This window comes from Dama dama, chromosome 26 (assembly GCF_033118175.1).
Source record: "Dama dama isolate Ldn47 chromosome 26, ASM3311817v1, whole genome shotgun sequence".
In the NCBI taxonomy this organism is placed as follows: Eukaryota; Metazoa; Chordata; class Mammalia; order Artiodactyla; family Cervidae; genus Dama; species Dama dama.
This window is the reverse complement of record NC_083706.1, coordinates 36,149,944-36,167,266: the sequence shown is the minus strand read 5'-3', so window position 1 is coordinate 36,167,266 and position 17,323 is coordinate 36,149,944. Positions and strand designations below refer to the sequence as shown.

The 17,323-nt window shown below is 39.9% G+C and overlaps 1 protein-coding gene across 8 annotated transcripts in view; it reads right to left on the bottom strand.

Moving 5' to 3' along the window:
• UTRN (utrophin) overlaps positions 1 to 17,323 on the bottom strand; it is a 545,759-nt gene that overhangs the window by 459,012 nt on the left and 69,424 nt on the right. The gene's annotated exons all lie outside the window — the stretch shown is intronic.

The following is a 17,323-nucleotide window of genomic DNA, read 5'->3' as shown; positions in this document are numbered from 1 at the left end:
CCCGCCAGGCTCTTCTGTCCACGGGATTTTCCAGGCAAGAATACTGGAGTGAGGTGCCATTCCCTTCTCCACAGAATCTTCCCAACCCAGGGATCAAACCTAGGTCCCCTGCAATACAGGCGGATTCTTTACCGCTGAGCCACCAGGGAAGCTCATCACACTTCTTTCCTGTATTTTTTATCATACTCATTTTAGTAGAATCTCATTGTGGTTTTAATTTGCTTTTCCGTAAAGACTAAGGATGTTGAACATGTTTTCATGAGTTTACTGGCCATTTGTGTATATCTTTGCAGAAATGTCTATTTAAAAGTTAGCCCACTTTCCAACTGGACTATTTGTCCTTTTCTTGTTGAGCTGTAAGAATTCTTTACATACTCTGGACCCTAGGTCCTTATCAGAAATATGATTTCTAAATATTTTCTCCTGTTTGCTGCACTGTCTTTTCACTTGTGTTATCTTACTTAGTCCTCATAACAACCATGAGATCGTAATGTGATCCTGCATTTTATTGATGAGGAAATGGAGTTAATAAACTTGCCTGAGGTTTCATAGCTAATAAGAATTGAAGAAGAGATTCCAACCCAAGTCTGCCTCCACTAATCAGTAGGATGTACTGTCAGAAGCACTAAGTACTAAATAAATAAGCAGGATTAAAAATAATTAACTTAAAAAAAAAAAAAAACCAGCATTACTGGTGCTTTGCATGGAAATACCAGAGGGCCCTCCTCTTGTTTATACCAGTCTTCTTGAGAAGAAAGAGTAGCTTAAAATAAAGCACATTCAGCCTTTAAAAGGCAAAATTTGGCCTCTAAACAGTGTCTATTCTTTTCAATTGTAGGAAACTTTCTTACTGAGTTATGTAGTTGAAACAAAGGAACTCAGAATATAAGGGGTATTTTTGCTGAGATTTAAACATTGTAAATCATCACAGTGGGTGTTCTGTTAGGTGGAGGCCCATTTCTTGGCCAACAAGCCCCTCTGTTGGAAATGTATGCCTCCCCCAGCTCTACACAACCACACTTGGAGGAGATGAACAAAGCAGAGTTTTAGCAACTAAGATGTCATTCTGACAAGTTGCTCTTGACTCTCCTCTTATTTCTGCCACCAACCATATTAAATATAAAAGTCAATCTACAAATGATTTTATTGTTTCTGTAGAATGATGTTCATGCTAAATAAAGAGTGAAGCAGTGGTTTTAAAGGAATATACCACTACTGGCATGAAAAGGAATTCAATGTGTATAGGGGAAGCACAAACAAAAAACCTGTAAAAAATATGATTTTGCATTTGTTAAAAATAGGAATTATGAATACATAATAACATAGTCTGTGAGCATATGCACACAAACAAACAAACAAAAAAATCTAATGATGAGGATTTCCCTCCCTAGGAGCAGGGCTTAATTTTTATGTAATGAAATGCTCAACTTTTTAAACATATATACAAAATATTTTCTTTTTTTTTTAAGGGGAGCATTCTCTCCAGTAATTCCACAAACCTTAAAAGTCATGGAAATGAATGAATAAATATGAATAAATGAACAAAAGTTTATATTTTGTTCTTTATCTGGATAAGATGTAGTGACTTTACAAACTTCTTGAAGTTGTGAGAAAAACTGTGTAATGGTATGTGATTTGGAGTGAGGGCAGAAATTCCACAGTTCTCATCAATTTTTAAATGACTTTTTGGCCCCAAAAATGTTTAAGCACATTATCTCAAAAGATTATTAAAGAGTCTCTGTTTATGAAAGGTTAAGACAGAAACTAAAGGATCAAATAACAAAACAAAATCCCTTAAGCCAAATATAGTACAGACATTTTCTAAATCATGAAAAAATAGTCACTAGATCTCATTTAGATCCTCTTCTAAAATTCTTAGGATGACACTAAGCCAATCTTACTTTTAAGCTTATAATTTATAGTTCTAAACATTAAAAGATATGTTTCTCTTTCCTTTATTTACAACACAAACACCTTTCCCAAAGCAAAAAGAGAGGGAGGGAAAGAGGGAGTCCACTCTGTGAAAACTAACTGTAACCACATCTACGAAGCATTTGATTCTTTCCTTTAATCATTGTTTATCAAGCATCTACTACAAATCAGACTGACTGTTCTCTATCTAATGTCATTCTTACTGTGATAGCCCAGTAGCCTAGGGTCTTTCCTTCTTTCTTCTACTCACTACAGAATATAGAAACTGAAGGAATGAATATACAGAATCAGGCCACCTTAAATGTCCACGTGATCATTCTCAACTGCCTATACAAAAGATCTTTATTGGAAATGAAAAGGAAGAGTAGTGATAAACTTACCAATCCTTAGATCACTAAGGATTATCAAAATTCCCCTTATAAAGGGGCACAACATTCCTAGACTTTTTCTCTTGGCCTTCATCCAACAAATAATTATCTCTTTGAAGATAAGTTTCTCCTTGAAAATAAAAGCTAATCAAATTTATCACAGGAAAACAAAAGACTTAGGTAGTGTCTAAGCTAAGCTAGTAGGCTATTAAACTGACACCTATTTGTCTATGACAAAACCCTAGATGTTCAAGTTGGTTTTAGAAAAGGCAGAGGAACCAGAGATCAAATTGCCAACATCCGCTGGATCATCGAAAAAGCAAGAGAGTTCCAGAAAAACATCTATTTCTGCTTTATTGACTATGCCAAAGCCTTTGACTATGTGGATCACAATAAACTGTGGAAAAGTCTGAAAGAGATGGGAATACCAGACCACCTGACCTACCTCTTGAGAAACCTGTATGCAGGTCAGGAAGCAACAGTTAGAACTGGACTGGAAAAACAGACTGGTTCCAAATAGGAAAAGGAGTATGTCAAGGCTGTATATTGTCACCATGCTTATTTAAGTTATATGCAGAATACATCATGAGAAACGCTGGGCTGGAAGAAGCACAAGCTAGAATCAAGACTGCCAGGAGAAATATCAATAACCTCAGATATGCAGATGACACCACCATTATGGGAGAAAGTGAAGAGGAACTAAAAAGCCTCTTGATGAAAGTGAAGGAGGAGAGTGAAAAAGTTGGCTTAAAGCTCAACATTCAGAAAACTAAGATCATGGCATCTGGTCCTATCACTTCATGGCAAAGAGATGGGGAAACAGTGGAAACAGTGTCAGACTTTATTTTTTGGGCTCCAAAATCACTGCAGATGGTGATTGCAGTCATGAAATTAAAAGACGCTTACTCCTTGGAAGGAAAGTGATGACCAACCTAGACAGCATATTAAAAAGCAGAGATATTACTTTGCCAACAAAGGCCTGTCTAGTCAAGGCTATGGTTTTTCCAGTGGTCATGTATGGATGTGAGAGTTGGACTGTGAGGAAAGCTGAACGCCAAAGAATTGACGCTTTTAACTGTGGTGTTGGAGAAGACTCTTGAGAGTCCCTTGGACTGCAAGGAGATCCAACCAGTCCATCCTAAAGGAGATCAGTCCTGGGTGTTCACTGGAAGAACTGATGCTGAAGTTGAAACTCCAATACTTTGGCCACCTCATGTGAAGAGCTGACTCATTTGAAAAGACCCTGATGCTGGGGGGGATTGAGGTCAGGAGGAGAAGGGGATGACAATGGATGAGATGGCTGGATGGTATCACCGACTCGATGGACATGGGTTTGGGTGGACTCCAGGAGTTGGTGATGGACAGGGAGGCCTGGCGTGCTGCAGTTCATGGGGTCAAAGAGTTGGACACAACTGAGTGACTGAACTGAGTATTTCTGAAATGTACACCTTCTAAAAATAATGCTAAATATTTGCTATTTTTAAAATTCTAAATATTAATCAGTGACAATTACATTATTTATATAATGATGAGTGGGATGGAGGTCAGAAAAAAATCATGATCTATAAAGTAATCAAGGAAGAAGCAACATGTTTAAATGACTCTTATGGTCTTGGATGTATTTTCTTTTTTTCTGGAAATATTTTCTTAATAAATCCTTATTTCACATTTTTAAGTCCTTAAAAATGTACGCAGAGATTTCTTGGAAGTGACATCCCCCAAAATATGCTCCTTAGTTCAAACTAAATTAACAGATTCAATGGGTAAAGAATCCGCTTGCAATGCAGGAGACAGAAGAGACACGGGTTCGATCCCTGGATCGGGAAGATCCCCTGGAGGAGGATATGGCAACTCCAGTATTCTTGCATGGAGAATCCCATAGACAGAGGAGCATGGTGGGCTATGGTCCACGGGGTCTCAAAGAGTCGGACACAACTAAAGCAATTGAGCATGTGCTTAACTATAACATATCAACTTTTATATTCATATGATAATTGTAATGTCCAAGTTCTTATACCAACAGTAGAATGCAATGAACATAAAATCTGTATCATCTGCCATAATAACACTGAATGACCTAAAATAAATTCCTTCCAAAGGGCAAACTGTCATCGAATTCACAGATGAACAAAGAAGCACCTTTTAACTAACCTCGACCTTCTTCACTTTTCATAAAATGAATCATTTAAATTTCACTTTTAATTTAGCTACTCACTTGTTTTGCTCCCAAATACACTTCAACACCATGTTGGATACTTCTCCTTAATAACATCCTGCCAAATGACACTGACAAAAACCCCTAAATCACAGTAACTGAAGTATATGGCTTCAGAATGAAGTGCCAGTGGTTTACATGTTTTTGTCAGAGCAAAGCTAAGTCTACTCTTCATTGTTCATTCCAGAATTGCAGTCCTATGCTGTCCTAGCAGTTGAAAGTACAGGGGTCATTCCTTCCCTTTTCTCCATCATCAGATAAATATGCAGACCATAACACCATCACACACACACTCACACACTTCTTCCAACATTTTAAAAAGTTAATTATAAGTCAGCTTCCAAAAAAAAAGTGCTGAAATTTATTTCAGACATGCAAGGAATGATTGGGGAATTAACCACCAAGCCAAATTGTTTGTGCAGAGGTTCTTTCCCCCCGCCTCCCGCCCCAAAAAAGTGCAAATCAAGAGTTATTCACCACAGCATGAGAAGGACTTGACCCACCATTGCTGGCTTTGAAGATGGAAGGGAGTCATGAGCCAAAGAACATGGGCAGCCCCTTGAAGCCAGAAAAGATAAGAAAATTGATTCTCCCCTAGGGCTTTCAGGAGGAATGGAGGCCTGCCAACACCCTGATTTTAGTACAGTGAGAACTATGTCTGACTTCTGACCTCCAGGACTGTAAGATATAAATTTGTGGTTGTTTTAAGCCATCCAAAATGTTCACTGGAAGAACTGTCGCTGAAGCTGAAGTTCCAATACTTTGGCCACCTGATGTGAAGAGCCAACTCACTGGAAAGACACTGATGCTGGGAAAAATTGAAGGCAAAAGGAGAAGGAGGCAGCAAAGGATGAGATGGTTAGAGAGTATCACTGACTCAATTGACATGAACTTGAACAAACTCTGGGAGATAGTTGAGGACAGAGGAGGCTGGCGTGCTGCAGTTCCTGAGGTTGCAAAGAGTCAGAGATGACTGACACTACACACATACAATGTGATACAGCAGCAAGAGGAAATTAACACATCTACTTATCTGCAACATTTCATAGTCATTCATCCTTGCCAGTGAATCACAAACTTGGAAATATAAAATCAGAAGTAATGATATCAACACAAAGCAGGGAGCGCAAAGCTATAGTTATCTAAACTTCTAGCCCTCCTTGGGCAAAATATACTTGCCCAAGGAGATCAGCAGCTACCAACAAAGCCCACACAAACTGGATCAAAAGAATGAAATTTGGCCTCAGAGCCTCTTTTTATCTTTCAAGGGAAAAATTGCTAGGAAAAAACACAAAAGAGAGCGCAAAGAAGACACAGATCACAATCGAAGCAGTTTCTGCGGGTATTGGCTGAGCTCCTAAACGAGAAACTGACACTGAACACGCAACATCAGGGAAAAGTCATTCACACACAAGTTCTTTCAATCACAGTCACACCCAGAAGAGCAAGCTCAGCTTTTGGCGGCAAAATCTTAAATACTTAAAACCATGAAGTGAGCTTTGCCATAACTCAAGTTAATTCTTCAGCAGAGCCAAGACATTCCCAAGCTACCAACTCCAGGGTCCAGATCCTCCATCCCTCTCTCGATGTACTACAAGTAGAACTATCCACCCTCCTGTTTGCATCCTAAAGATTTTTGAAAGATTTAAGTTCTTATGATCACAAGTCCTGCACACACAACATCTCCAGACATTACCCAATGCCTTCAAAGTCATGCATAGTTATCTCTATTAAACAATGTGAAGTAACCTACTTTGCATGGCATTTGGCACACGTGCCTATAGTCACCCCCTACTCATTGGTGCCCTCTGCCTGGGAATTCTCCTCCAGCCCAGTACCCCCATCAGTTTTCATATCAGCTGGCACCCTCTCTTTCAGGAAGCCTTTTGACAGATTTTCTCCCTCTATCCAGCTCTATCCTCCACCCCCACCTTTTGTTTTTTGAGTTTTTGCGGGTTTTTTCTTTCTTTTTGGTTGTGCTGTGTCTTTGTTGCTGCACCTGGGCTTTCTCTAGTTGTGGAGAGAGGGGTCTACTCTCTATTCTTGGTGCACAGACTTCTCATTGCAGTGACTTCTCTCGTGGTGGAACACAGGATCTAGGCAAGCAGACTTCAGTAGTTGCAGCACACAGGGCTCGCTGCTCCTCAGCATGGGGAATACTCCTGGACCAGGGATCGAACCCATGTCCCCTGTACCCACCAAGTGGATTTCCACCCACCGTACCACCAGCGAAGTCCCACTCCCATCTTTTGAATTCACATTGTATTTTGTTCATTACTTACAACAAAACAGTTGGGGGATTTTGAAAATTAGTAATATTATGAAAGTGTTAGTCACTCAAGCCATGTCCGACTCTTTGTGACCCCATGGACTGCAGCCCACCAAATTCCTCTGTGCATGGAATTCTCCAGGCAAAAATACTGGAGTCAGGTGCCATTCCCTTCTCCAGGGGATCTTCCCAACCCAGGGATCGAACCCGGGTCTCCCGCATTGCAGGCAGATTATTTCCATCTGAGCCACCAAGGAATCCCTAATATATATACATATACACAGCCTACACACACACACACACACACACACACACATTATATATCCATGCCTATGTTGATCTCCCCTCCTAATGAGATTCTTTATTCCCTGAAGGAAGAAATTTTCTTATTCCCTGTCCTCTCTACATAGTTCCTTACGCGCCATAAATATGCGATAAGAAATCACCCAATATATCCTTAGGGAAAGGAGAAAAGTCCTGATCATTAAGAAGAAATTAAGAGTTAGCCATGTAAGGAAATTTCTTTAACAGGGTTAATTCAATTCCAACAGAATAATAATGTTTGGGGTGAGGGGAGCTTTGTTTTGTTCTGTTTGCTTGCTTTAAGCAGGGGAAAATTCTAATGGGAACTGTTGTAATAAGTAGTTTGTATCTCTGCCCATCTGCAGTTATTCCTAGCACACAATCAAATTCCTACCAGCTGAGTTACAGCCTAGAAGCTGTCCCGAAAGAGGAGATGTAAGACCGACTGGAAAGCAAGCAAGTAATAACAGGAGGAACAGAATGAAACCAGGCCCTCAACCATTTTACATCACACCAGTCCTGGGAAGGCCAGGCTCTCAATGCACTGCTTTTCAAATGAATCTGTCCCAAGTATGTAATGGTTATAGCTACGAGATCTTATGCCAGTTCACCATACTGATGGACATGTGTGCATAAACAAATAACTAAAAGCAGGGGCACTTCCATCTGCAATGGATGGCAGTAAAGATGGACTGACGAGAAGGCAATCTTTCCCTATCTTCTGACTCCAAAGCCCAGAAAACGCACAGAAAAGAAAATAAGCACAAAGCATAGTTCTGGATGATACTGGGTTTCATATCATACTATTCTGTCTGTCTTTAAATTAAAGTAGTAAATTAGTATGTGCTACTCTTAAATCATTATGTGTTATTCTTAAATTCTCCTGAAAACATAAAATTCAAAGTGCCAAGTACTAAGAAATTATTCAAAATCATATTTCAAATAGCAAACCAATATAATATCAAACTTCAAAATCAAGCAACTAACAAAGTAGACATACCTATAACTAACTCTTCACCATATTTCTATTCTGAACAACTTGCACACAGTAGGTCCTCAAATACATCTTTATTTCAAAGTGTTACAGTGCAAACTCAGCTTCATAAGTCATCATCTATCCTAAGGATCCAATGATCAGTTCACCTAAATGAAATCAACTTTCACATCATATAAAGAACAATCTTTATTTTTTCTTTTTTCTTTTTTCTCTGCCTTGCTTCAAAAACTATCCAGGTGTTCATGTAGACCTATTCTCCATATCTTGGCAAAGCTTACTTTGAACAAGCAGTTTCTCATGACCTTCAAGTCTGCGTTCAACAATGAAATCATTTGGCACCACATCCTATTCAGTTATTAATCACAAACAACAAAGGAAGAACTTTCACATGAAAAATGTAAAACCTATGTGGGCCAACATTCACTGTGGGTCACTCTGGGTCACGTTCACAACTAAGGTCACTGAAGCCCTTGGAATGACCTCAGCCTTTTAGAATACATTCAACATTCTGCTGGCGAGGAAACAGCCCAGCTCTGGGACTTCTAGATAAGTGCTCCTCAAGGTCTGCATGGAGAAGAGGGTGTGCTGACGGACAGCGGCTGGGTGATGGGCAGACGGGAGGGTGTCGGGAGGGGCAGAGGTGCAGGCGCCTCTGTGTATGCTGAGCATCTCGCCTCCCTGGGTGAGCTCTTTCTAGGGGGAAAATTTCTACCCCATCTAGGGTACCCACACCAGGACCTCAGTATTCTGACCCCACCCATTTAAAGAAACAGAGTCATTACTTTCTGACCAAATTTGACTTTTTAAAAACCAGCTCCAGTGAGTTGATGTTTTTTTTTAATTAACGAAGCTAATATTTTACTCCTTTTCTCTGTTTCCATTACTATTACTATCCCTATTATTAATTTGGACTTTGTTTTTAGACTTTAAATTTTAGTAAGGCAGTGGCAGCATAATGAGAAAAAAAAAAAAAAATCCCTGGAATCAAGTTGAGCCTCTAATTGAAAAGGCACTTCTTTCTTTATCACCTGTCCCTTTTAGGATCTATAAATAAACTAATCTGGTTCCCCCCTCAATTCCTTAATGCTTTTAACTCAAACACAGCCCTCCAGACTAAGCCTGAAATGGAAATTAATATTGCCCCACCTGCAGCAGAGGAGATGCAGACACAGAGAACAGATTTGTGGACACAGTGGAGCAAGGAGAGTGTGGGACAAATTGAAAGGGTAGCATGGAAACATAGACACCACCGTATGTAAACAGACAGCCAGTGGGAATTTGCTATATGAATCAGGGAGCTCAAACCAGTGCTCCGTGACAACCCAGACGTGTGGGATGGGGTGGGAGGTGGGAGGGGACAGATGCACACCTAGAGCTGATTCATGTGGATGTTTGGCAGAAAGCAACACAGCATTATAAAGCAAATATTTCCAAACTAAAAACTAAAAAATTTTTTTAAAAAATATTGCCCTGCCTGAGCCAGGACAGCTGCAGCTCTTCTTCAGAGAACCAGGGTGGTGGGCCTGGTTGGGCCCATTGGGCAGAGAGAGGCAGACATCTGTCCACCACACAAGCTCTAAATGATCTAAGCTGCCGCTCTGTGTTTTGTGTGGAATGCTGGCCGTCACTTAACGTCCTGCAAACTTGTAAAGAATCTATGCAAAGTTTTATGTAACAAAAAGTTTTAATTTTTACAAGTAAAAGTACGTATGTTGGTTGACAAGAAAAACAAAAATGTTGTTAAGTCACTAAATCACCTCTGACTCTTTCTGCGACCCCCATGGACTGTGTAGCCCCCCAGGCTCCTCTGTCCATGGGATTTTCCAGGTAAGAATACTGGAGTGGGTTGCCGTTTCCTTCTCCAGGGGATCTTCACAATCCAGGGACTAAACCTGTGTCTCCTGCATTGGCAGGCGGATTCTTTACTGCTGAGCGACCAGGCTATGTTGCCCTGCCTGTCAAACGAGCAGAGCTGCAAGTTAAATGGCATTAATAATTAGCTCAAATTCAAGGACAAAATTCAGAGGACAGTAGATGAGGATTTTTTTTTTTCTTTCTAACCTTAGTCTCTCGCTATATGGAGAAAGTCACAAACTGAAAACCAGCAAGCCCTGCAGTCACTCCATGGTGTGAGGTAAGTGGGCAGAAAGTTACATTAGGCAGGGACACTAAAAGCCAACCTACTGTGGCTTTAATCTCACCATGCAGCCCAGAGACTCTTTCCTGGCAGTGGCATAACTAGAATTTTTACTTGTCCAAATTGTGTCTTCAGTCACTGAAACTAAACTCATCTATCTCCTACACAGTCAGGTCTTTCAAAGAGTTCTGTTTTCCTGGTCTGTTTTTTTCTCTTCTTTCACCAAGGTCAAAAGAAAAGCTGGCTAACATCTTAGTCCGCTTTACCCCAGAAGCAGCCCATGAGATAAGGATTCTAGTATAAGTAGTTTATTTTGGAGACGACCCCAGGAAACACTGGTAGGGAGTGACAAATTGAGTCAGGAAAGAAAAAGGAGCCAACAAAAGAGTCGTTTCAATTTTCAGTGAATCTTAATTCAACAGGGAACTTGGGAGAACCCGTGTAAAAGGCTCATCTCAAAGGTGTCTTACCTGAGATTTGCAACAGAGCTGGGGACTTATCCTTTAGCAGTGACTGGCTGTGAGTTGCTGGGGGCTGGCACTTCCTAGCAACCCTGGGTATGAGCTTTTCCAGGAAAGTGAAAGAATGCAGTTGCCTGAACTGGCAACCCCCCTGAGCAACAAAGTGTTGGAAGCAGGGGTTGCTAGAAGGGCACCCATGGCCTCTGCTACAGCTAGGATCCAGATTGTTTCCAAAAGGGTAAACCAGAGGCAACCACATTAGATGACACATATCACAGAATACAAGGTTGAGTGCTTTTCCACCAAAATATCCTTCAAAAAAAGAGGATGCCACCTTATATTTAAATCCAGAAAGTTCTCATATTATGGGACACTGTCAATTACTGTGTCTTAATCTGAAACAGTAAAGGACTATTTGGGTAAATCACAGTAATCTGAAAGGATCTCAACATTCAACTTGGATGCTATTAAAGGTCAAGCAAAGAGACTTGATGCAAACTTGTTTATTGAGGGTATGACTTTTCAACTTCATATGGTGGATGGCAAAACAGCTCAAAAACAGAAGTGTGGGGGGAACAGGGGTGTGAGGATGGATAAGCCAGAATCCTCAGATATGACAATACAAATAAAGAAACATAGGCAATGCTTGTCTGGACTAGTAATTGCAGGAACTGAAAATAAAACAATATGTGGTACTAATGATTGCATACTGGCTGGATCTCAGAGATACTGACATAATTACACACAGCTGATGGCATTTAACTTAACACAGTCCTTCTGGGGAGTGATATTTAGTCATACAAGTCAGAAACCCTAAAACTAAACCTCTTGTCCCAGAAATTCTGTTTCTAGGAATTTATCAGAAACAAGTCAACTGAAATGAAGAATGGTAGCAAAAAACAATAACAGTAATAACAAATATTTATATAGCACACATTAGAGCAGCGCCCAGCTGTTCTAAATGTTTTATTTCAGGGTTTCCAACTGAGAGCCAATCTGCCTTCCAGGACACACTCGACAATGTCTGGAAACATTTTTGTTTATCGAAACTAGTGGGTAGTGGCCAGAGATGCTGTTAAACACCTACAGAGTACAAGGCAGACCCCCCAGCAAAGAATTTTTGTGTATTTGTGTGCTCAGTCACTCAGTTGTGTCCAACTGTTTGTGACCCTTTAGACTGTAGCCCGCCAGGCACCTCGGTCCATAGAATTGTTTAGGCAAGAATACTGGAGTGGGCTGTCATCTCCTCCTCCAGGGGTTCTTCTTGACCCAAGAATCAAACTCGTATTTCCTGTGTCTCCTGCACTGCAGGTGGACTCTTTCCCACTGAGCCATCAGGGAACCTCCAGCAAAAACGTACCAGGCCCAAAATGGCAACAGTGCCATGGTTGATAAACCCTGCTTTATATCTACTCACTTATATAATCCACAAGACAATCCTATAGTACTTTCACTTATCTTCATTTTACAGATCAATGAAGACTATTTTTCAATGCACTGTTACCCATAATGCTGAAAAACTAGTAATAAACTAAATACCAAAAAAACAGGGAGTTAAATAAATTATATAAAGCTACCCAATGGAAACATGAAAATTACTTATGAAATATTATAAAACTAAAATAACCAAAACAAAGTGTTAGAAGAGTTGTGTAATTACAATCACTTTAAGATATGAAACACAAAGACTAAATGGGAAAAAAGACCTGGAAGGTACTAATGTTTTAAGATGGCAGATATAGGAATATTTTTCTTTTCTAACATTGTTTCATATTTCTGTAATTTATAAAAAAAAAATTACTCAACAATGTTAGTAAGAAATCTGGAATTTTCTTTAAAGAATGAAAGTGTTTATGAAATAAGACATTATCTTTTTTTTAACAACATAAAAATTAACAAGCTAAGAAGACAGTTAATATCAAGACATTTAGGAAGAAAGATTTCCATGGAATAGCACCAAATGTTAGTTCTTTAAATTCTGAAGTCATAATATTTCTGTTCAGTGTAAGAATAAAGAAGCTAGATTTTATATCTCTTTCTCTTCCCTGGTAACTCAGTTGGTAAAGAATTTGCCTACAGTACAGCAGACCCAGGTTCAGTCACAAAGAGTCGGGCACCACTGAGAGACTAACACATACACTGTACCTATTTTATGGCTCACTATCACCTAAAGGGCTCAGACAGTAAAGAATCTGGCTGCAATGCAGGAGACCTGGCTTCAATTCTTGGGTTGGAAAGATCACCTAAAGAGAATGGGCAAAAAGAATCAAATTTCAGTTCAGCTAAGTTTGAGTCATATTAGCATCTCTAATACATAAGTGAAGTGAAAGTTTTAGTTGCTTGGGCCTCGCTGACTCTTTGTGACACCATGAACTGTAGCCTACCAAGTTCCTCTGTCTATGAGATTCTCCAGGCAAGAATACTGGAGTGGGTTGCCATGCCCTCCTCCAGGGGATCTTCCCGACCCAGGGACCGAACCCGCATCACCTGCACTGGCAGACACAATTCTTCACTTCTGAGCCGCCTGGGAAGTCCGTAATACTAGTCTCAATAGTAGTAGCAACATTATTATTGTTGCCATTATTAGCGACATGTATTTAATGCTTCCTTCCTGGGTTACTATGTAATCTAACCCCTGTAACATCCACATGATGTAAATGCTTCTATGGTCCCCACTTTTCAGCAGAGCTCACAGACATTAAAAATTAAGGAACTTAAAAAAAAAAAAAAATTAAGGAACTTGCCCAGGGTGTAGAGAGGTAGTAAATGGAGGTACCTGGAGTGAAATTCAGGTAGTGACTCCTCTGAAGCCCAACTGCTCCAATCAAAATATAAGTGTGCTTGGGACAAGGTGGGGGTCAGTGGGGAGACAGGCCCTGTCCTTGTTCCTCTCCCTACAGCAATGAACTGACCGTATCTGATACATGGGATGTAAACCTGCCTTCTGAAGTACATACCCTGGGACCTCCCTGTCAGTCCAATGGTTACAACTTTGGCTTCCAATGCAGCGAGTATGGGTGCAATCCCTGGCTGGGGAGGTTAGATCCCTCACGCCTTGCGGCCAAAAAATCAAAACACAGGACAGAAACAATATGGTAACAAATTCAATAAATACTTTAGAAAATGGTTCACATCAAAATTTTTTTTTAAAAATCTAAAAAGAAAAAGAAGTATATTTCCTAATTTTTCTGCGTAGACCTAAAAATGAGTTAACCAACAGGATCTCACATTTTAAATAATTTTAAATCACTAAAATTAATTCTTATTACTTCAGATTTAAATACTGTAAATAATTATTTTTAAAATCAATCAATATTGACGAATAATTATTTGTAAGGATGCAAAGGAGAAAAAAACTAGGCTTTCAGAGTTTTCATAAGAAGTCCTACAGCCAACAATTCTCACTTGGGATTTCATCTGATCCTGGACCCCTATCGGGATATTCTCCCTCTCACAGATCTGAAGATTAAAATAATAAGTCTATCTATCTCCTGTCAATAGGAAAATGGATACCTAAGACTAAGGAAGAAGAAATGTCTGTTTAGACAATTTAAGCATCTGTTTCTAGTACGCTAAAGAGGAACGGATAGGAAGATTAAATATAAAACACTATTTGTAGATATTAAATTATTGGGCTTAAACATCTCTAGTCGTCTCACCTCCCCAGAGTATTTATTACAAAATGAAGTGGCTGAAAACAAAATGCTGTGATCTTCTGAGATCCCTGAAGCAAAGATTAACTTAACAAATAACAGGGATAAGGACACTAATAACATATCATCATGGGAAACGAGGGGAATTTGGCATGAACCAAAGTACAGGCTTCTGCCCAGGCTGAGCCACTATCAACTTAGCAGGCTACAGGTTGGTGTGAGGAAGGAGGAGGAACAACTGATCTTTACATTCCACACCTACAGAAACCTCCAAATTCCACACCTGTGAGCTGTCTTAGTCACAGGCTACAACCTCAGGAAGGAAAACGGCAGGTGAGGAAAGCAGAAAACCTCCTTTGTGAATAGAGCTGAGATTTCTTCCCACCATATGTACATGTCTGACAAACTGAGTACATATTATAAAAAATACAGCCTTATTTACATGTCGAGATTTCACTATATAAAGAATCCTGATATGTCTTTATTAGTTAGCTGAATGTTTTTAACCATCAGCAATAACTGAAATGAAGACACCAACAACAGCAGCAATAATATAGCAAATATTTAGAAAGAATTTACAGAAGCAGTAATAGATGGCTCAAAAAGCTTTCTATCAGGGGTTTACGACCAGGAGCAATCACGCCCCATGGGAGACACTGACAATGTCTGGAGATATTTGGGGGAGATTTTAGACATTAGTAGGTGAGCTTCCCAGGTGGAACTAGTGATAAAGAACCTGCCTGCCAATGCAGGAGATGTAAGAGATGCAGGCTGGATCTCTGGATGGGGAAGATTCCCTGGAGGACAAAATGGCATCCGACTCCAGTATTCTTGCCTGGGAAATCCCATGGACAGAGAAGCCTGGCGAGCTTTAGCCCATGGGATCAAAAAGAGCTGGACCTGACTGAACATTTGAGTGCCAGGACTAACAAATACATTTGCCCGCCATTATTCCTTCCGATCATCTGGACTTCATTCTGACTGGTGGGGGCCTATGCCATACCAGTTGTGAAATACTTTTTTAATAGTATACCTCCACCTGAATACACTATAAATTGTTAAAACAAGCCTCATACCTAACAACACCTGAGAGGTCAATAAATATTTTCATTAACACAGAGTGCTTCAGATATATTAACTGAATGTCAGCCTTTGAAAATAACCTTCCCCTTTTCCAGGTCCCAAAAAAACCAACGACACCTGAAAAATCTATTGCCTAATCTAATTATCATAGGAATTGGCCCACTCGCTTTGTGAATATACTTGCAACTATGACTGCGTGCAAGAATTCAAATACAAAAGCCTAACTTAAAGAAAACCTTGATAGAAGTTATAAATATTATTTCATCTGTAAATCTACAAACTTTTAATAATAACCCTTAGGGAGGCCTTTAGTTAATACTATTAATAATGATTTAATTAATAATAATATATCATTATCGTTCACTAATTGTGACATAGTAAGGGCTTCCCTGGTGATTCAAATGGTAAAGAATCTGCCTGCAATTCAGGAGACCTGGATTCAATCCCTGGGTTGGGAAGATCTCCTGGAGGAGGGCATGGCAACCCACTCTATTCAGTATTCTTGCCTGGAAGATGCCATGGACAGAGGAGCCTGGCAGGCTACAGTCCATGGGGTCACAAAGAGTTGGACATGACTGAGCACCTAAGCCCACACAAATATTACATAGTAATAAAAGATGTCAACAACAGAGGGAAGGGAACACAGAGATGGGTATATGGGAATTCCCTGTACCATCTTTGCATCTAATTTCTATAAATGTAGAACTATCCTAAAATAAAATTTGCTTCAAACAAGGTAAAAACACAAATAACAAAGTTACAGTACATTTTTCTGGGCAAGAAAATTTTTAAAAAGCTAATTCTCATATATCCATATTACATTTTCACTCTCAGACACTGTTGATTTACAAAACCATAAAGAAAAATGGTCAAGAATTATCCAGGTGGCTTCTGACTGTGCTGCTGTTTTCCACATGCACACCTGCTCTCCAAACACTTCTGACTGGGACTCTATCTCATTCAGTGGAGAGGAAAAAAAAAAAAGAGCAACTAAAATGTGCCAGGAGCTGTGGTAGGTCTGAGGATTCAAAGACAGGAACAAGCCCTGCCTCTAAACTCAAAGTCTAGAGTTGGGGTTCTCAAACAGGCAAAATCACTTGCAGAGATTTTAAAACGTGATAGAGCACACTTTCAGAAACACTGATCTATAACATCTGTAAATGGAAATCAATAAGAAAAACAAATACCAAGGAGAGATAGGTAATTATGATTTCGAAATTTTAATAAGTCATCTTATCAAACCAAAATATAAATCCATATGTTCAAATTATGTTTAAAAGCCACCTATTTTATGTGCATTGATTTGGAAAGTAGCATGCCCTCAATACATTTATATCATAAATATGGAGTTTATATGTAATCTATAATAAGATCTTGGGGCTTCCCTGGTGGTTCAAACGGTAACAAATCTGCCTGCAACGTGGGAGATCCAGGTTCAATGAACAGAAGAGCTCGGCATGCCACAGTCCATGGCATTGCACAGAGTCAGACATAACTGAGCACGCACACGCATGTAAGATCTTGCCTACTGGAAATATATGCTGAGCTAAACACAGTGCAGTCGGTGGCTCAGTGGTAAAGAATCCACCTGCCAATGCAGGAGACATGAGTTCAATCCTGGGTCAGGAAGATCCCCTGGAGAAGGAAATGGCAACCCGCTCCAGTATTCTTGCCTGGGAAATCCTATGGGCAGACAGCCTGGTGGGCTATATAGTCCATGGGGTCGCAGAGAGTCAGACACGACTTAAGTGACTGGGCACGATAACATCTGTCATAAATGCTGGAACAGATGAACACTCTAGGGTTGCTGACTTTGATCCTGGTGGGGAAGTTGTGGGAGAAGCAGAGGGGAGGGTAGCCAATCCATACCTGGAAGGCATCTTTTCTTAGAAAAGATGTACTTGA